This window comes from Lingula anatina, chromosome 4 (assembly GCF_051362555.1).
Source record: "Lingula anatina isolate TDL-2025a chromosome 4, LinAna3.0, whole genome shotgun sequence".
Classification (NCBI taxonomy): domain Eukaryota; kingdom Metazoa; phylum Brachiopoda; class Lingulata; order Lingulida; family Lingulidae; genus Lingula; species Lingula anatina.
Genome location: NC_141770.1, coordinates 812,694 through 833,724, shown reverse-complemented (window position 1 = coordinate 833,724; position 21,031 = coordinate 812,694). Strand labels below are relative to the sequence as shown.

At 34.9% G+C, this 21,031-nt stretch overlaps 2 protein-coding genes across 5 annotated transcripts in view; one reads left to right on the top strand and one right to left on the bottom strand.

The window, feature by feature from the left end:
- Positions 1 to 15,242, bottom strand: part of LOC106175067 (FMRFamide receptor-like) — a 67,636-nt gene extending 52,394 nt beyond the window's left edge. The window contains exons 1-2 of one of the 2 annotated variants that reach the window (XR_015333801.1): positions 13,617 to 15,242; positions 5,312 to 6,174 (exon numbers count right to left, since the gene is read on the bottom strand). The gene's annotated coding sequence lies outside the window, so the exon portion shown is untranslated. Of the gene's footprint in view, positions 1 to 5,311; positions 6,175 to 13,616 lie in introns of those variants that run through there. The other variant, XM_087010636.1, reaches the window with a different exon arrangement.
- The window catches only part of LOC106168948 (plasmolipin-like), a 95,212-nt gene that overhangs the window by 55,544 nt on the left and 18,637 nt on the right, over positions 1 to 21,031 (top strand). Inside the window, exons 6-8 of one of the 3 annotated variants that reach the window (XM_087010640.1) lie at positions 15,234 to 15,362; positions 16,028 to 16,143; positions 16,574 to 16,656. The exons of 1 other annotated variant lie outside the window; for it this stretch is intronic. The gene's annotated coding sequence lies outside the window, so the exon portion shown is untranslated. Of the gene's footprint in view, positions 1 to 15,233; positions 15,363 to 16,000; positions 16,144 to 16,573; positions 16,657 to 21,031 lie in introns of those variants that run through there. One more of the 3 variants, XM_087010642.1, reaches the window with a different exon arrangement.

The window sequence follows — 21,031 nt, the reverse complement described above, 5'->3', positions numbered from 1 at the left end:
TAATTGGGGAAAATGACTGCCATTTCATATCAGACAGAAATGAAATATGGGTGGAGTTAAAAAAGTGATATAGAAAGTAGGAAGATAAATATGTTGAATGTCATTGTAATTTGAAAAAAAAACTTTTGATGGAGCTATACAGGATGTTCTCTTGGTGTAATCCATGGAGTATTTTTATAGTTCATTGAACAAAAATAATGTACGGAAAAAGCCATCAGGAAAGTGTTATGAAAGCTGACAACTTTATATAACAATCTCAGTGCTTAGAAAAATATGAAGAATATAAATGTTAAAGGTCATTTTAACCTTACGGATTATTATTGTAAATTCCCACAAATTTCGTGTTTCATGCTGTTTTGTCAATAATAAAAAAATCGATTTTCTGACATGAGTTAAGCTCACATTGAATAATCTTTTTTTCCAAAACTGCTCAGAAAACATCTTAAGCATAAACACTTTTTTATTCATTTTGTATAAATTTACTGATTGTTTGGTGCTTTTTATATGTTGTAAATTTCATTAATGGTTACACTTTTCTTTCAACCCTTCCACAGTTCAAATCATCAAAGAGTTTTTAGTTGATTTGGTCATTTCACAACAAATATATATAATTTCTGATAGAGATGAGAAGGTGTCTTGTCAAATATGGTTGGTTGCGAAGATGAAGTAAACAACTTTGATGCCTGTCTTCGACCAAAACACTCCACTTGACCTAACGGGGATAGTGGCCTGAACATCTGATAAACATGTCTGAAAAGGGAATGAAAAATAAAAAAAAAGAGTCAACCTCAAGTGGGTAATTAAACCCAGCCCGTCTGATGATGTTTTAATAAGGAAAAAAACGTATCATTGGTGTAACTTGATTAAGTTTTCAAGAGGCAGATGTCAGTCTTCACTCAGAGAGGTTGTTCATCAGTCATCAGGCTCTTCAGATGCGCCATTAACCTGTCTTCATGTTACATATTTTTCAGAGATCTCACTCATTTGTTGAGTGCCGTCTGCTTGGTTGATTGCCAATATGGCCACTGTTGGTGGAGCTTCAGTCCCATTCACTCACGTTACTTCTACACATTTCATTTAATGTGACTACGTGGCTAAAGAAACTATAAATTAAATAATGTCAAACTGAATCCACAGCATACTGAGGCCTGTAGCCAGGGGGGTGGGTGGTCAAAAGAATTCCTCTTTTTGCTGGGGAAAAGGTCTCCTCTGCGTACAATTTTATCTAGATACATGAAGGTACATGTATTGTGGTTATAGGTCCAACTTTTTCAGGAAAAAGAACTCCCCCTTTTGAAATTGCTGGCTACAGGCCTGACAGTGTTCAGTAATCAACTTTTGGTTTCTTTTAATCATTAATATTTTCACCCAGTGAGGCCTCACAAAAAAAGTCAAAGTTGATCTAAGCGTGGCCTGGGAAACGCACTATCACATACTAGTACCGATGTAAAACAATTTGCCTCAGTTTGGGTTAGAAGTGGGAGTACACACATCACAATTAAAAGGAGTTCAGTCATGTGGAAAATGCACAATGTATAGCAACCAAAAAAGGACAGGAAGGAAATGATAGGTTTCCAGTTGGTTCTACATTTATTTGATAGGAAATTAAAAGAATGAGGTATATTTTATACCTGCCTGTCACTTTTCTGTTATCTGTTCATTTGTGCTGTCTTTTCGTATGTCAGTTTAATGTCCTTCCCTCTTATCTTTCTGATACTAGTAGATAATCTTCATGTTATTCCAGCCATTCTGTTTTTATTCATCATCCGATGAGTTATATTTATTTGTTCATTTATGGACTTATCTATTTATCAATTGATTTTGTTTAATTTGTTAATTATTATTTGTTTAATTTTTTCCAGTTATTCTGCTGCCATTTACCTTTATCTCATTCACTTGCTCACTTTTTAATGAGGTTGACTTTCTCAAGAAAAAAAAGAAAAGAAAAAAGTTAATGAAAACCTATTGAATTCCTCTAATGGTACTTAAACCTGTGCTCTGAATCCCTGTGATGTGTTAACTGTTACCTCCATTGCCTCTAGCTATACACATGTACTTCTGCTGAGAAGTAGGAGATTTAGTGTTTTTTAAGCTGAGAAAGCCTCCACTTCTTTCTTGTTTCTCAAACTCTTGTCTGTTTTAATTAGATGAAACCATTGAACACAGAGACAAGCGACTGGAAAAGGGGGAATGCAATTTTTTTTTCATTCCGAAAGGCTTCTAGGTATTAAGTTTTTTTTTTTTTTTTTTTTAATTTGGTGTTTGAAGACACCCTTGCACATTTTTGGTTCCTGGCAACTCTCTTCAAGCTCTCTATGTGGTGTGTGGGTACATGTCTTTAACAAATAGCAGTCTTTATTAAACTGAACATTTTACCCCATGAGTTGTGTGGTCAGAATTGTCAAGAATCTATGACTCTTTCAGGTGAAATTCTTTGTAGATTCCTGTCAGGTGACTGCATCTCCTTGTGCACAAAATATCTTCCTTAAGTCGTGTTTCTACTGAAGATGGTGCAGCTAAACTTGGTACAACTACAACTTTACCCAGTGGGCCGTCAGGTAATACAGGGCCCTTATCTTGTTTATCAAAAGCTCTATGGTAGCTCAGGACAGACCCCAAATTAAAGGACTGGCAGGCATAACAGCAAAGAGATTGAGACTGCCACCTTAAGTAAGCAAAAATTATACACAATAATGTTATTTTGGTAGCACAAGACATACCCCAATTGAAAGTGGTGGATGGTGGGACAGCAAAGAAATTGGGGTTGGTGCCTTTGGTGAGATATATTTAATTGTAATCAGACAGAACACTAAGCTGGGTCGGTCCATGATGAGTGGAAATGCGTCTCCTGATGTCTGTTGTCTGGTCAGGTGAGATCAGGTGTGTTATTAAACTGTTGCCATGATTTAAAATGAAAAAATTAAAATATTAAATATTAAATAAAACTACTGGGCAACTATACATTGTACATTTGTTCATTTTTTATTTCATTAATGTTTTTGTAATTTATAAGTTTTAAAGTTTTAAAATGAAGTCTGTTTCAGTTCTTTAAATGTATCTGTTTCTGACAAGTTAAATATATTTGTTTTTGTTTTTTTTTAAATAAGTATTGAGCCAAAGTTGTGAACATGGGGGAAATGATTTAGAAATGTTCACGATGTTGTAGATAATTTCACAATGCAGCAACTTAAAGCTTTCCCAACCTTTTCCTCTGTCATAATAGATAATTAAACTGTTTTTCAGCCCATGTTCTCAGCCTGAACTTAGAAAACTATTCAGATTTATACCTGTGTCTTCAATTAAGACTTGTGCATTTATCTGTTAAGAAATTACACTAAAATTGAAATCTGTGTTTAGTTTGACATTTGGCCCTGCAGGTTCCTAATAGGTCTAGATCACATTAACTGTGCTGGTTGGCATTCTGGGCTCTAACATACATCCCGCACAACTGTTCACTGTCTCATTCTATTCTCGTTCCATCCTGGCGAAGATGTTCAACAGCGAGTTTGGTGATCTGTGATATTTAACCCGCTGAGGTGAAATAAGTCAGAGTTGTTTAACCTTTAAGTTCGTCTGTCAAATCTAAGGATAGTGCATTATTTATATATTTATTTAAGGTAATAAGAAATATTGACAAAAATATATCAGTATTACCTAAGACTGTTACTTCCTTTTGAAGTGTTTTAACAAGAAAAAAATTGTTAAACCTCAGAAATTAAGTAGCTGCCTGCTTGTACCCCATACTGTTTTACATTGTGAAATGCTGAAAAGTTGAAATGTTTTATGTATTTATTTATTTATTTATAATTAAAACCATTCTGACCTCAGCCTATATTTCTTCAGAGATGGGCAATATTGAAATATAATTCTATAAATGTTGTTAGGAAAGAGTGAAGAGAGAGAGGCTGAGGAGGTTGTGGTGGTTCAGACTACTATTCAGGCCTTATAAATGGATCAGGTGTTTATAAGTCCTGACTATTTGAAATACTTTGCTTAACATCATGTCATATCTACCTGAACATGCTGACAGCACTTACATGTACCCCAACATTCTGTTCATGTGGCACCTTAAATTAAATTTGAGGAAAGATTACAATACCAAGTGCCTGTCAAGCGGGGCTGGGGGGGGGGGGGGGAGGCTGGGGGGGGGGGGTAAACACAGAACTGCACTACATTTTACACCACTTTCTATTTCTATATTTATACTTGTAGTAATTACCATTTGTTCTTGAAATTCTAACCAGTTCAACTGTGACTAACTTCAACTAATACTTATTAAGATGGAAATTCCCCCCTCCCTTCCATTTTCACTTCTTAAACTTGACCTTGTTTCTGAAAGGTTCCGTATGATCCTGAAAAGACCACATGCTGCTCATTATATGAGTTTACCTGTGAGTTTTTTACCACCCTCCCTGCTTCCATTAAAGTTATGCTCGGGTGGCCGTCATTATTTCATCAAAGGCAAACAGAAACCATAAACACACTGTTATATCCCCCACCAGCCGCTGATTAGTTTTTTTACGACAACGTGTTTAAAAGTATTAAAGATGAGGAGCATTTTTCATCATGACTCCTGACCTATGAAAACCTATTAGTTTTTCAGTGATGCGTAAAAATTAGCTGCAGGAAATGAGACACGGAGCTTTGAATGAAGCAGAAAACGGAAATGCTGCAAAGTGTTGTTTATACAAGCCATGTGTTGGTTTATGATCATACAAATATTTGAATAACTGGCATATCTTTTCACGGTAATTTTCATGGCATATATTTGATTTTTCTAAAGGATAAATTTTAGAATGGTATTATTTGGTGCACTTACCTCTGGTTAATTTTTAAAGATATTTTATTCTGAACTTTGACCAAACACTGTAAATGATTTTTCCAACAATTTGGGTTATTTAAAGAGTATATCTCTGTGTTGTTAAATAACCCCCTAGCAGCTTGAGTAGGCATTTCAAACTTCATGCAATTTAATGAGAATCCCTGCAGAGTTAGATGGATCCAGTTAGTACAATGAGTTTATGGGAACAATCTCACAGAAGCTTTATATTTAGTAGTTTAAAACTCATTGAAATTCAATTAATCCACCCCTATGTCTTGAACTTCTGGAACCATTGTTGTTGTTGTCATGGAAACTTGAGGCACATACATGTAGGATGTGAGCATGTGTCTTCCCACTAGTTTGCTGGGCTAATTTATTTAATGGATATTTGACCAGCACCTGGTCAGTTCTTTCTTTAGTACCACTTTCAATCTGGGTTGTTATATTGATTGGCAGTAAATGCCAAGTGGTCAAACTGTTGTGGACATAATTGATTGGTTTCATGTCCTGTTGAGGTCATGTGGGGATAGTAAGGGTGTGTTCAGACAAGACCTAAGTAATCCGTCCCGCAGTTGATTCAAATGGATCCCCTAGTCCCTGATCTGGACTGTCTGATTTGGCAGGAGTGATGATAATCAAGTATGTTGCTCTTTAATCAAAAATAAATCACACAGACAACTTCCAGTTTGATCATAATTAATTAGCCATGTTGAGTGAGGTTCTTTATTGGGCAGACATTTGGACTGAAAGAGGTGCCTTAAAATACCTAGTGTAGACACACCCCTGATGTTTTCTGGCAGGTGTTCACATATTTGCAATGTCTTAAACATAAATAATTAAATTAAATGATTGAAACCTGCTAGCTCTTATATATGCAGTCTATAAATTTAATACAAAAGATACATGTACAGGTACATCTCTCCTTGTCTGTAATAACGTCACTTGTAGGACCTTTGTCCCAGACATCTGTGTTCTGTGTACAATAGACAGGTACATCATTGATTAAATAAACCCTAAACCACATCTTTACAGTCCTGGCACAGGGATGTGATCCACCAGTACTGTTACTGTAACTTGTGTTTAAATACCTCATTCTCAATGGCAGGCGCCTGTTTATTTGTCAGCCATACTGGCAGCTTCCACAGAGAGTAGTGGCCTTTCAGCACTTAATGTTACTGTAGTGTCATGTCACTTAGAATAGAGCCAGTTCAGTGTTCATTTACTTATTTCTGTTTACAGATAGAACACTTCCCCACTGAGCAGACTGTAACAACATTTCTGTCCTGGAGAGTGCTTCAAGTTATCCACTTTCTCTGTCTTCTATCAGTATACAGGTGACCATTCCTTTAAAACTTGGTGTATATAGAAAAATAATAAATGATAATAATCAAATAATTAGGATTATTATAATTATTATTATCATTATTATAATTATTATTATCATTATTATTTTTATTATTATTATTGAACAAATTAAATTGTACTTTAATTCTGTTGATAAAAATGATAATTGATTAAAATTCTTCACCTTGATTTATGCTTGGAAAAGCAAGCCTTAGTTCCTGTAAACATATTATCATGTTCTACATCTGCCTACAGACAACATTAACTTGGTAATTGTTTATAATTAAACACTTAAAGTTTTAAGACTGAAACACAAAGTACATGCAAACTACAGGTCAGAAGTGCACAAAAAATCCATAAGTGATCAGAGTTGGCAGGAATTCATAAATATTTAAACTAGGTTGGCTCTTTTAATTTCCAACAGATTTTTAATAAAATGATCTAAAAACCAGTCGTCTCAGAGTCATATTGAAAGAAACTGAACCAAACCTTGTGCATTAAAATTCTGCATCTTTTTTTATTTCTCCAATGTAAAATGGTCTCCCTTGGTCAATAAGCTTTATCTGTTTGTAAAATCTTAATTAAAGTAACAGGTAGTGGTCAGATTGATATGGGCAGTATGTGTAATTTCTTCTGATGTGACACATTATAGATAAATATAAGTATTTGCAAAAGGAGGATGAGAAGCCACAAAGCAACGGTGACCCTAGTTGTAAAATGTCTGTATGTGTCTTTGCCATCTTTAGCAGTTGATAGATTCTCAACTTCCACCACTCATGTCTGCCATCCTTTTTCCCTTCTTTTGAAGTATCACACCCCAAAGCTTTGGATTGTTACAAACAATCAATAGTAATTTGTAAAATTATTCTGACTTCTCACATCAGACCCTAACTACACCAGTCACACAGCTTTATTCTATTATTTTTTATAGGTCAGCTTCCTCTGCACAAAGACAATTTATCCTTTCATGCAATTTCGTGGGGTATGACAAGAAGAAAAAAAATACTGTTTTGTCATATGAAATTTGAAAAAAAAAAGATAGATCATATCTACACCTATAGCTCTCAAAATATATTTGATGATTACACTCACAAAAAAGTGAAGAAAAATGAAAAAGTTCTTAAAGGTAAGTTTGGTTCCTAGCAGAAAGCTAGTATGAATATTGAGAAAAAAGAGAGTTCAAATTTCATGAGGGATTACCGTACCACATTATAGATTGAAGTGGTCCTCATTGTTAGACAATACACTCTGAATCTCTCCACAGTTTTAATGCATTGGGACACCCTGTGAAGACACTTGAAAAGAAAGTGGAAGACACTGTTTCATTTTACCAATTCACTACATAGTTCTTGTACTGTAACAGTTTCCTATTAATTTACTGTGGTTTCTTTGGGAGAGGTCACACTAGGCATAAGTGGACCGAATCTGATTTGATCCAAATGATGTAGGAGGGCCTGATTGCAATCAAGGAAACATCACAGTGCCGAGTCAAGCAGCTCACTGGAGTACTGCTGTGTATATGCCAGTATGATTACAATTACAATCCTGGAAATAAAGACATACTGTACTGCACTGATTATGATTAGGTCACTGCCTATCCAATCCCTCTTTTTGCCCATCACCAAAGAGATCATCAATATTTTCTATTGTGAGGTTATTGTAATCAAATAACTTGGTGATGGGCCTTATGTACTAAGATAAATTGACTTATCTTGACTGTAAACACACCAGGTAAGTTAATCCCAGTGTGAACACGCCCCAGCCTTGTTATCATTGCCCAGTCCTGCTATGTTTCCACTATTTTCCACTGATTGGATTGAAGAACACACTGGGGTAAGGTCACGGAACATCTTGTCGAGGTTCTGACCGCAGTTACAAAGACTTTGTTACATGGTCTGTTTCAATTACCTTTGGTAAGAGGTGCTACTCAGAGTGACATTTAAAAGCAAAATGGCAAAGGGAGTCATTATTCTAGACTTTTTTCTTTTTAAGAGCTTTCTGTGAAATCCTTTTTTTTTATAGGATTGGACCTTTTAAAATCTTGGATAGATTGGGGAAGACAGAGAGTTCTAGCTAATACCAAGTTGGGAGATTTTCAGTTTAAATATCAGTTTAAAATGTCCTTTTTTTTTCAGTCCAAAAAAGTTCCACTTAAAAAATACATTTACCTTTAACATATATCCTTGCCAGCTCCTTTCTATATGTACAGTTAATTAATATGCTATAAGGTCAATTACCATACATTTTTTTTGAGACAGTTCATTGAGTTTTTTAGGAAAAATCAACTACTGGCTACCAGCCAGCCATTATTATATTTCGCTATTCAGTTCCGTACTCAATAAAACTGAAGACAAAACATCCTAGTATTCTAGAACAATTTTTTACCACTTAACTCAAGCCAAGTGGCTGGTTTAACAGGAGTTCCTAACTAGCTTGCATTTCACTTTGTGTACCAATACAAATAAATTGAGCAATAACAGGACATCTGCCACTCAAAATAGTTGTAACATGGCTTTCAGATATCAGTACAGGCTACTTAAAAGGAAATAGGAGGATTGAAGATGACAAAAAAAAAGTGTCCTGAAAGTTTAGTGGGAGAGGAATTACTTGACTTCCAATAAAACTTGGCATTTATACATATGTTTATGTATCTTTCAATGAAGAACGGTATAGTTAGAAATAAAACTGTTTTGTATAGTATTAACTTTACAGGACTTGAAAGGGCAGTTAGTGTATAAATTTTCTTCCAAAGAAAAGCACTCTTTCTGTATGTATATGTCGTTGTTTAAAACACTTTTTGTTGCTATGGTATTTTGCTGTTCTTTCAATGTAAATATCCTGAAGAAATCCACGGGGAATTACAGGATTAATGGGCATTATGAATCTGTTCTACATACTGCTTTAGAGGTTGTACAGATATTTCTTTTTTTTTTCTGAATACTTGCTGATAGTTGGTGATCTTTAGTTTTCTTGAGCATGGTGTAGGTGAAGCTTTGTGTATGTATATGTTATGTGTATACTATACATGTATTATACTTTGTGATATGATGGTGTAAGGAATTGTGTCAGACTGTATTTGAAATAGATGACTAGAGAAATGGCCAAAGACAGCTATTGACAGAGCAGAATATCAAGAATGTTCTTGAGAATTTGAATAAAGTACAGGGCGATTTATCTGCTGAAAACAATGATTGAGTATAAATTAAGGAGGAATGGCATCTCTTCAATTTAACCGTAGAAAGTCATTTTGTTTCTTGTTCTTGTAAAGTACTTGTGGGAACAGCTTTTCTGGCTCTGTCGTATGAGTTAATATTTGTCTTGATTCTGAGCTTGTAAATTCTTGGTAATAATCCTCAGAACCCACTGACAAAAATCCTCACAGAAAGAGTGATAAAATAACCTGTGGAGTGAATTATAGTTATGTAGTGAATTACTCTTCAGATTTAAGTAATAATTTCAATATAAAAGATTTATCAGAAAAAAAGATTTTTATTGGTCCTCAAAGATTGAAGGACAAACACAGTTGATAAGTAATAAGAGGTACATTTTGTTGGTACCCCCTCCCCCCCCCCCCCAAAAAAAAAAAAGAAAGAAAAGAAAGAAAGAAAGGATTTGAAGTGTGCTTTTTGTTTAAAATATGGGTAAAGGTATGTTGTTTGAAATTTGAGACCATATCCAAAAATGTCAGTGGTTATTTATGAGTTCTGTTTGTTTTTATTGACAAAACAGATTTTGAAGATTTCTTGGATCTACTGGGTAGGTAGAAGTACTTTCCCAACCACTCAGTCAAAACATTTTTTTCCCTTCATCTCTGCAAAATGGCTTGTTCCAAAGCTTTTTGAGAAGCAGCATATGCTTTAAAAAAAGTTTAACCTTTCATTTCATCAGAACACTTAAAGAGATAGTAAGTATTAAAGCAAGGTTCACACCAAGAGAGATTTAGATTGGTGAGTGGTCTAAAACTCACCATCATACTACAGTAATCTGGTTATCTGATGTTAAAAGGTAAGACTGCTTCCAGTCTCTGTTTGTCCCTGTCTGAATTAGACTTCAGGAAGGAAAGCTTTTACCCGAATTGAGGCAATTAAGCAGAATGTTAATTGATTATGGCATTTCTAATTTTGTACGAGTTCAAACTCTAGTCTTGCCAGGAACTTGTCCTCCATGTGTTCCACTGATGGTAAAGATGGAATGTTTTCCTTCATTTAAACCCAGTATTACTGATGAACTTCTAAGAAGAAGAAAAGTTATTTATGTGGATGTGTGGTCCATGCCATTAAGAGTCAGTAATTGTCTAGTGGTTTTGACTGACCGTTTCATCTGCTCTCTCTCCAATAAAACTACCGAGAAAATAGGGTGGTCTTCTTTCCCTCACGTCTGTGTATCATCTAAAACCCTTCTAGAAGGCGGAGAAAGGTAGGAATGTACAAAGAGGGTTACTCTCGGTCACACAAAAGAGGTGGTTCTGGGCAAACTTGTGGCTTCATAAATAATAAAATCAACATCTTGTGTGCTTGACCACCGTGGGGGGAAGAGATTCATCACTTGAGAAATGTTTTCATAGTGTTGCCAGAATAGCAAGTTATAAATCAAGGTATTTAATAAGTTGATGCAGTGGGGTAATCTTTTAAACCTATTCACTTCCCTGGCTACTATATTTTCTTTTTCTTCAATTTTTCCATAAGAAAGAAAATAGATGAAGAGTTTTACTTTACACGAGATGTGCTTGATGGACTTAGCAAATTTCATACTGAAACAGTCATTACTGTATTTTATCATAATACATGTGAAATATATGAACATACAAGTGCCTTGGTTTTGTGAGCTTTAGGAGTGGTGTCATCTCTACCCTTTAGATATTCTGGGGGGGGGGGGGGTGCCTATGGTGTCTGAGTGAGAGAGAGAGGAGAGAGATTCCAATTGTCTTGATCACTTATTTCAATATTTATTTATTTATCTATTTATTTATTTATTTATTTATTTATTTATTTATTTATTTATTTATTTATAGATTCATTTTAGGTAGCAAAACTTTTTTTTTTCAGGCTGCCTATGGTGTGTGAGTGAGAGAGAGAGAGAGAGAGGAGAGAGATTTCAATTGTCTCGATCACTTATTTCAATATTTATTTATTTATTTATTTATTTATAGATTCATTTTAGGTAGCAAAACATTTTTTCAGGTTCAACCAACAAAGCAATGTACTAAGAAATCCATTAATTAATGCATTTCAGATCAGGGAAATTACTGTACCCTGTGCTAGTCACAATCATCCCGGCACCACCAGTTATCAGACCTATACTTCAGTCCACATTAATACCAATTATCATGTTGACTGTACATTTATCTCTTTGCTGTCTGTAATTATAGACTGGGTTATTAATGGAGAAAACTGCACATTTCATGGAGAAATAAAAACGACAAAGCTGTCAGGATTTTCTTATCGTGACGTGCACATTGGAAGGCAGCGTGGAGATGAAGAAAAAATGTGTAATTGGCGTGATACTGGTGTATTGTGTCATTTCAAAGTGAAAAAACATTGCAGTAAGTGCAGATATTTAAAATGTACTTTTGAATTAAAATTCTATCCCCCCCCCCCCCTTTTTTGAGGGGGGGGGGACGAGTTTGGTAGGGGTGGGGTGGGGATGGGGTATTAATAGATCTAAATCCTTAAAATACCTCTAACCAGATTTTCTCTCCAAAACGCTAGTTAACTACTGTAATATTTTCGAAAGCAAACCTGAAAAAATAAATGCAATTTTTAGCATTATTCTGTAATGACTATGAATAATATACACTACAGTTGGCAATGAAAGCTAAAAAAAAAATATTCTCTCACTTCCAACTGGATCCAAGTGATAAAGTTTAAGAGCGGCTTGGTAGATCTGTGATTTTGAGAGGCACTACAATTTGATAATTGAAAAAGCTTTTCTTTTCCTTGGTTGGCACATTATGCATTGCTTAATATTTAACTTTCAAACGAAATTTTATATAATTTTTAATAAGATTTTTTTTTTCATTTATGTTTTGCTGGTCTTTCTTTAATTGGTATGCACAGTTTATTAAAAGATACATTGACATTGAGATCGCAGTATTTTTTATATTTATGTAACAGTACAAGAAAATAATGATGCTAATAGCCTTGAATTTTGAAGTAATAAGGTTTGTTTAAGCAAAAAAAAAAAAAACTCCTTTGCTGATTCAAAGCAACATAATGATCATACTGGATAAACTTTTCACCTATCTTTGCAAAGATTAAAAGGCAGGTCATGATATTTTCTTACCTGGAAGAAATTATTTTCTTATGAGGTTAGTTAATGGTGATATTTGACTATTAATCAGCTGATGGGTGAAAGTATTCTGGTACTTAGCAGAGAAGCTAATCATAAACAGGAATTAGTGTTTTTTACTGTTTTCTTTTCACTTTTTTCTTGTTCATTTTTTCTTTTAGATTTTGCAAATGAGAGAGAAGTGATACACTCAGCTGCCTAGAATCAGATATGTTTGCTGTGTAATGTAATCACGCTATTAGACCATTTGGATTAATCTGAAAAGTAACAGAAACAAATATTTACTGGTAACTTGTTTTTGCTTGATTGGTAAACCTTGCCTTTTTTCTGTGAAATGCTTATTTTTCTTTGATGTTTTCTTAGCAAAAGCAGAGCGAGAGAGAGAGAGAGAGAGAGAGAGAGAGAGAGAGAGAGAGAGAGATGGATACTTGAAGGTGAAGATTTAGAGAAAAAGGGCTTCTGTGTAAAATAAAGGGAGGGATGTGGAAAAGGCCTGCTATATATCCAGTCTATAACTCTAGATGTTTTATTCAAGGAGACTCTTAAGCTCTCTAACTACATCTGATATTGATAAAACAATTCACTTGAAATTTTAACACTGGCGTGCAGTGTTTGAAATGTTATTGTTGTTTTACTTTCTTCATCAAATGAATAAATGAATTATCTTAAACACAACTTTAATACTCACATTTCTTTTACAATAAGACACAACCACCAGTTCTTACAATTTAAAAAAAAATCTTCAGATTCTATTAACCATGTTTCAATGTAAGAATTAAAAAGTCCTGCACGCTAACATTAATTTTTGTTTGTAGAGATTGATAGAAAATAGGAACATGTCACATCACAAGTAGTACTTGGGTCACAAATTAAGAACAGTCTCACATGCTGCAGGTTCTTTAGGCATACCAAAATGTCATACACATGTTTATTTTTCTTTGATATTTTCCTCCCATAATGTGTGTAAAAAATTCTAAAAACATCTTATCCCTTTATATATATATATAAAGAGCCTATGAAATCGCATGTCATTCTTTAAGTTCAGTTATATAAGATATCAGATAGATGATATCATGATATTCTGTTTTTCATTTAGTTTTCTTTTTTTTTCATCTGAAACATTGAAAAAAATTATTTATCTTTTTTGACAAAATCTACCTACCTATTCAACCTTCAGCACTCCTTTCCTCTTCTTTTTCCAAGTCTTCTACGTCTTCCAGCTCCGACTCCTGAATAAGTTCCAAGCTTCAGTCAGATACTAGCTGTCAACCTGTGAGAAGTTTGTCGGTGATCTCCAGTTATAAAGAGTTCCCCTGGCAATCTTGGTGCATGCTCAGAAAGTGATCCTCATGCTCTGTGACGGCCCACACCTGAATACGATCTCCTCGCGTCTGTTAACTACCTGCCTCTCGCTCACACACTGGCACCAGCTCAGCAGAACTGACAATTAAGTAGCTAGCGAGATTGAGGGAGAGCTTTGAAATGTAGCGGGATGGTTTCCACACTCTGGCAACTGGCTCATCAAAACTAGCTACTTGTACTTGTTTTATGTGAGGAAGGGAAATCTTTACCACAGAGAAACTTGGCTGGTTTGATCTAATTAGTCCATGCAGCCAGTGATCAGTGTTGGTAAAAGTACATTGCACAGGCTCAGGTCACTGTTGTAGAGAGCTTTGACATGTGTCTTTCCTTGGCTGGCATCCCAAACTAGTTCATCAAAGCTAAGAGGATCAGGACAGCTCTGACAGCTCTGGTCCAAGTTGATCCAAGTCCTGTCAGTTGCTGCCTGGCTGCTTTCTGTACTGCAGTACCCTGCCTATGGCTATGGTAGACTCTGTAGAGAGAGTTTGGATGTGCTTGGGTGTCTTCTAAATACCTTCACCGTAGAACTTGATGAAATTCACTTATCTGTTCTTATTAAGAGAGAAATTTATGATACAGGGCTGGAACACAGGATTCTGATCTGAAATAATTGTCCTAAGTTATATTCTGAGTTGGTGATCAGGTAAATGTTGCTTTATCAGAGGGAGGCGAGAGGCATGTCCTAACAGCGTGTCTTAACAGTGTATCTTAAGGAGAAAGCTTTCATCCTGGTGTCACTGTAGTCTGGTTTGGAGACTTTCACTCTAGACTGTGACAGTTGATGTCTTGGTGCAGGTTTTCATTAAGTTCTTAAAGCCGTTAAATTCTATTGCAGTTCTTCAATCCAAGCTACATTGCAGTTGTGATAGTCCATAAAATGTACAGATTAGGTGACCCAGTGGCTCTATAGTTTGTGTTAAATCTTGCAGAGAAAGATACAAACACACATGTTGCTTGTGTAAGACAAAAAGTCCATCAATATGCAGACATTAATTCAATCAACAAATACATAGCTCTTTTTCTCTTTTTTGTAGATGAATGTTCCAGCGTCAGTTAGCTTTCATTCCTCCCTCAGCATGCAGACTGCTAGATAAAAATCTAGTTTTGTCTTTTTATATAAATGTCTCAATTCTATGATAATTAATCCCCACATGTGGTAGCCACATTGCCTGGTTCACACTGGGCCTGCACTTCTTGGGTCTGAACCGGTCTTTTCAACTGTGGGAAGGGGGGGGGGGTAACATTTGATTTTCCTACTTTTAGAAGAGTACCTCCAAGTAAATCATTTATAAAAAAAATGCTGGATTTTAAAAATGTAACCAAAATTAAGAAGATTTGTTGGAATTACTAGTAATTTATTACTTTTATTTTTAATTTAATTCTTATATTTATTTATTTTTTTTATTTTTTTTTGTAGTATTCTGGGTTCCCAAACGTGGTGAAATGTACTTCATCTCAGGCTGTTCTCAGTCCAATCACAGAGGGTGAATGTCTGTTAACTTGCCCTGGATGTGCTGTGGAATCACCAGCTTGATTGCAATTACGGGTACGGTATTCAGATTTAAACTACACATATTTAGGTGCATTGTGAACACAGCTTCACTGTAATACATGTGCATGTATGTTGACTGGGTTAGTATTGGTTGCCCTGGCTGACTTAATTGACCAATCAAAAAGTCAAACTGCCGGCTACCTTCGCTGATACTGTTTTTCTCTTCTTTTTTTCCAAACAAAATGCATGAAACTTCCTAATAGTAAAAGTGCCAATAATAAATATAAATTGCTTTTTTTATTAAGTCTTTTAAGTAAAATGCTGATGACGATAATTTTTACAGTATAGTTTATTTTTAATTCTTTATCCTAACTAATGCTGATATTCAGAAATGAAGTACTTACATATACTCTTTTTTTATTACATGTGATACTGGCACAAGGTTTCATTTGAATGAATTGTGAACATTTTAATGCTTTTGACTTCGTGCTGAATGTAAATTAACTTCATCATTTTCATTTATATAAGTTGCTGCAAATAAACCAGCTTTTATGATCATTCCTTGAATATTTCTTTTATTTGTTAATATTTTTCATAATTTTAGTGGTGGAGTTCATATACAAATAATTTTTGTGGAGTGAAAAGATGAACATACATTGCATACAGACAGAAGCATGGCTTGCTTTGTGTATGGTAGAAATTTCTTCATCTAACTCCAGAACCATCAGGAAGTTATGATTTATAGATCAGAGGACTACTAACGACAGATTGATATTTTGTCAGTAACAACGTGCCCCCTGCTGAAAGTTCAGTATGATCAAGTAGCATCCCTGAGGTAATTGCAAAATATATGTAACATGTTTTGGCTCTTTTAGTCAATTTTCAAGGTTGCACGTTTTCACCTTGATTCTGAAGATTATTGATTGCTAAAGACAGTGGCATGTTTTTCAAAATCTTTCAGCTTGATTGATCACGATAATTCACATAAAGTGTTTGAAGGTAAAATTGCCCACCAGATGTGTTGCTTAACATGGCAGTATCTGTTCAGTTGGTGCAAAACCTTCAGGATTGTCAATTAAATGCTTTTTTTTCATAACTTGATTACAAATCCAAGTTTATTTTGAAAATGCATCAAAGATTACCATGTTATTCTGTCAGTATCAAGGTTTTAGTGTATAAAAGGGAAATGATTTTGAAAAATTGAAAAAATAACTTCGATTAATTTTTTTCTGTATAAAATTAATTAGGGCAAGTTTCTCTCTCAGTTTGCTAGGCTGGTGATGTTATTGGCAAGTTGGAGAAGACTTGAAGACTCCGGGAGAAACAATTCCAGTTGGACATTTGATAGGTAGAATATAGTTACTAGTAGATGCCTTTTGTTAAAAAAAGATGGGAGTTAAATTTATTTCAATAAAAAGTCAGTGTTTCAGTATGTGCTGGCTTGATGATCAGGGTTTTAACATTGTATGTGACATGGAGACAACGTTTGATAGCTCAAAATCCAGGCAAGGGAAGAACAGTATATTGAATACACATTATTATAGAAAAAAACTTTTGATCTCTTACCTAAACTTTGTCAGGTGTCAAGGTTGACAGGAGAATCCTGCAGTTTAGGGTAGCCCTGTAGACCGTTATAAATATATCCTCCACCAGAGGGAGCTGACAGTCCAGTCTGCTGACAAACAAACTACGCAGTTAATTCTGCTTCTTCTCTTTTTCTTTGTTCTTGAACAATTTTTCAGGCACTACTAAGATGGTCTTGGGTAGGATATAATGTATCTCTGATAACCTTGCCAAATCCTAGTTATAGACAGAGTATATATACAGCTGACATTTTCACGGTTCAGCTGTTCCACCGGCTTATGATATTTTGGTGCATGCAGTTTTATTTTTTCATGATTTTTCTTTTCACAAATGTTCCTCTCGTTTGGTAAAAATAGTTATTTGTATTCAACATGTACTTTCAACTTGAAGTGCTGTTTTTCTTTATTTTTCCTTTAGCTAGGAGGTGAATTTATAAAAATGTTATTACATGTAAACTCCTTGTCTAAAGTACACAATAAAATCCAGTTATACTACTTTACTTCCAAGGTCTCCTAGATTAGCACTATATAGTAATGAGTAATGCATTTGATAATGGTTTTTGATTTGCCACAAGAATGGTCGTTAACGGTGATAATGCAGATTTTGTTGATATAAAAAAGAGAGGGCACCTCCTGCTATTGTTTTCATTTTTATTATTTTAAACTGGGTGGATTGCAATCAGCTGAGTGCACTCATTGTTCTGGGGCAGCATGTCACTGAAGATTGTGTGACTATTCTCATTTATTATTTTACTTGGGAATTCTGTGCATTTAGATTTTTACCTAATGGAATAAATGAACAATCAATGGCTTAGAGTTAATATAACACTGTGAGATACGGCAGGATAGCAAGATCTGTTTGTGTGTGTGTGTGTGTGGGGGGGGGGGGACTTTGTTAATTTTTTTAAAAGCATGCAAAATGTGGTCAGACACAAGTAGATAGGCAATACAGGTAGAGACTGCAGTCTAAGGTAGATAAACTGCCTTGTTATTTGGGCCAGAATTTAAATATTCCTCCAAAATGTAAATACCTCACAGGGTTCTTGGCATGATGTTAATTCCTACATGTAATAACAGAAGGAAATGGCTTTTATGGCATTTGGACACAAAACCAGGTATTTGGTGTCCTGTCTGAAATGTTTCTGTTGGACTGGTGCATATCCTAGGGTGCGGAGCGTAGATGTTTGTGTAAACGCGGCAGTAAAGACCTGAATGGATTTAACGTCACATGGTCCTGTGTCATCAGCATGGGGGGAAAGACATCATGGACTGTTTAGAACATTTTGAAAGCTCTCCTGTTGAGATAATTTCATCTTCTTCCGTAGTTCTCCAGAGTGGCCTAATGACTTTATTTTTTAAGGATAATTTTATGACATCAGACTTTTATTCACCTCCCTCTCTAAAACCACAGAGTAGATGTCTGGGATTGTTGCCATGGTGATGCACACATTAGTTTTACTCATTTTTGCCTGCTTTGGGGAGTTCGTGAAGTGAAATTTCCAAAAATTTGACAGCCTAAGCATCATTTCAGTCTGTAGGCTTTTCCTGCTTATTTAGCTTTAATGCCCAATTTCATGATGTAAGATTATTCAATTTAGTAGATTATCAGTGTGGAGAAATAATTCTGACTCCTTGTTCTCTCATCTGTGAAAATTACATATTATCTCTGACGTCATAGGAAGTGATTTTGGAGATGTTCAATGATCTACAATTACATGATTTTCCCATTACCATTATTACTGAGTAGAGAGATTACAAGGTTTTCAATAAATACTTCTTTGGCCATTGGTAGTTTATTGGCATTCTTTTTTATACAGAGTGACTGAATTCACTTGAGCATTGCGTAGGCAAATGATCAAAGAAAAAGGGGGCTTTTTTTTTTACCTGTGAAAGAAAAATGCAGAGCAGATTGGCGAGATTGAAGCACCACATTAAGTCACTGGTCAGGTAAAAAAATCAGAAGACACCCTCACAAGGAGATGGCTGTCAGTTGACATTGATAAGCCTGGTGATGGATTATATTATAAATATAATATTTGGTACTTTGCATTTTGGAACAGAATTTTGATTGCATTTAATAGTTTGACACAAGCTCATAATTGCTTTTTTGTGTGGAATATTTTGTAAGGAGTAATGGCTTAAAAGGAGTAAAAATGATTCAGTTTAAGGAAATTCTTTCTCATTAACTCCCATTCTCCAGCATCATACATATAATAAAAATTAATCTTAAAAAGCCACTGCCACCCACCATTTTAAAGAAAATTTGAAAAAAAAGTTGTATGAATGAGAATGCATTTGTTGTGTTAAAGAACCTAGGTCAAGTTTAGACTCTCAGTGGTGAGAAGCTGCTATAAATATCCCTTGAACTGATGGCATTGCAATTAATTACTCAGAAAATGTTTGAGTTTTAAGGAATGGAAAAGGTCAAGATGACCTTAGTTTCAATAAATGGCCAACTTTGCCACTCTTGGAAAAATAGATATGTTTGGTCTTCCTAAGGATTGATATTACTAATAACCTGGACTTGAGATGAATTCTGCTGTGATTTGGAACTCAACAAATGTCAGTGTTGTTAGACACTGAACTGAATTTAGAGAGAAGATAAGCTCTTAACCCTTTGAAAAATGTATAAATGTTTAGGATTGACATTAACAAAGATTCTCTGCAATTGTTACTAATACATTTATTTCATTTTTTTTTTTTTCTAATTGATGATTTGAGAATTCCCCTTTGCAAAGACAGTAGACAGAGTATTGACATGATTGCCTATATAGAAGTGGTTGTATCATTTGCAAATACTTTAAGAATTTCAGTTAATTAGTTTTGAAAAATAATCTACCCCTTTATATCAAGTAAAGAATTATCATTATCGTCATCATAAAGCAGTCAAGCAGTAGAGAGCAGTTTGAAGTGGAAATCTGAAAATGTCAAGGTAATTTAGCAACTAAAATTGATTTTTTAAATGAATCAAGATGCACTGTTTTTTGTCCTTATTTCCCCAAGTTATGATACCAGACAAAGACAAGAAGATGAGGCAATTACAAGAAATGGTCCTTTATATAAAGCCCACCATTGTTAGTATGTAAATTAATTGTTGGAAAATTCCACAAGCATTATTAGACTAATATGCTACATGTACTTTCGTAAGTCAAGATATGCAGGACACAATTACTGATCTTTACAAGAAATACATGTACCATTTTTTCTACAGTTATGGCTTAATACATGTAGCCATATGATTATGGGAATCACCATCTGTTTCCAGTGTACTCATATATGTATATAATCACCAACTTTTCTGTATTGTACTTATATATGCTGTTGGTTGGGGGAGGGGGGGAGGGGATAGAGCTACGAAGTTTCAGTGTGTGTGTGAGAGAGAGAGAGAGAGAGAGAGTGTGTGTGTGTGTGTGTGTGTGTGTGTGTGTGTGTGTGTAGAAGTTTCTACCATTTTTATTAAAACTGCAGAAATACATTTATTACTGCCTGGCAATCTTTGAAGGCATCAGTAAGTCAAATGTCAAAGTATCCACGGAAAATGTAGGACATAGCAAAGGAAAGAAAACTTTTGTTTCTTTTCGTCATGCTCCAGCGATGTTTGTCAATTCTATCATCTGTGTCTCCAGTTTTGTAAATAGGGCAAAGATTCTCAGAACTCCTTGATAGCGCTGACATTTTGAGCTCAGGAAATAAGTGAAAGTAAAGAATTGCCCTTTTCAGGACAAAAGGAACTGCTTTGTTAAGATTTTTTCTTTGTGGTTTCAAGGAACTGGGATGAGGTAGTATGTATATGATAGGATATGACATCTGTGCTGTTTTTCAGCAAGGAGGCCACTTTATTATTGTACAGGAGCACTCTTTTGACCGTAAATACAAAAGGTTCCGTCAGAATAGGTTATGTGAAAGACTATCGTAATTATTGCAATTAAATGCCATAAAAGTTTTCATCAACTGATAGGCCAGTGTTTTAGCTCCCATTTTCTCTGTTTGAACTTATTTGTGAAGACTTAAACCATTAATTAACCAGCATGTTTTATGATTTCTTGTCCACCCCTCAGAAGCTTCAACACACTACAAGATGCAAAACTGTCAATTCCAAAAACACTTCTGTGTAAATGTCATTTTGTTTATTACTGTTGA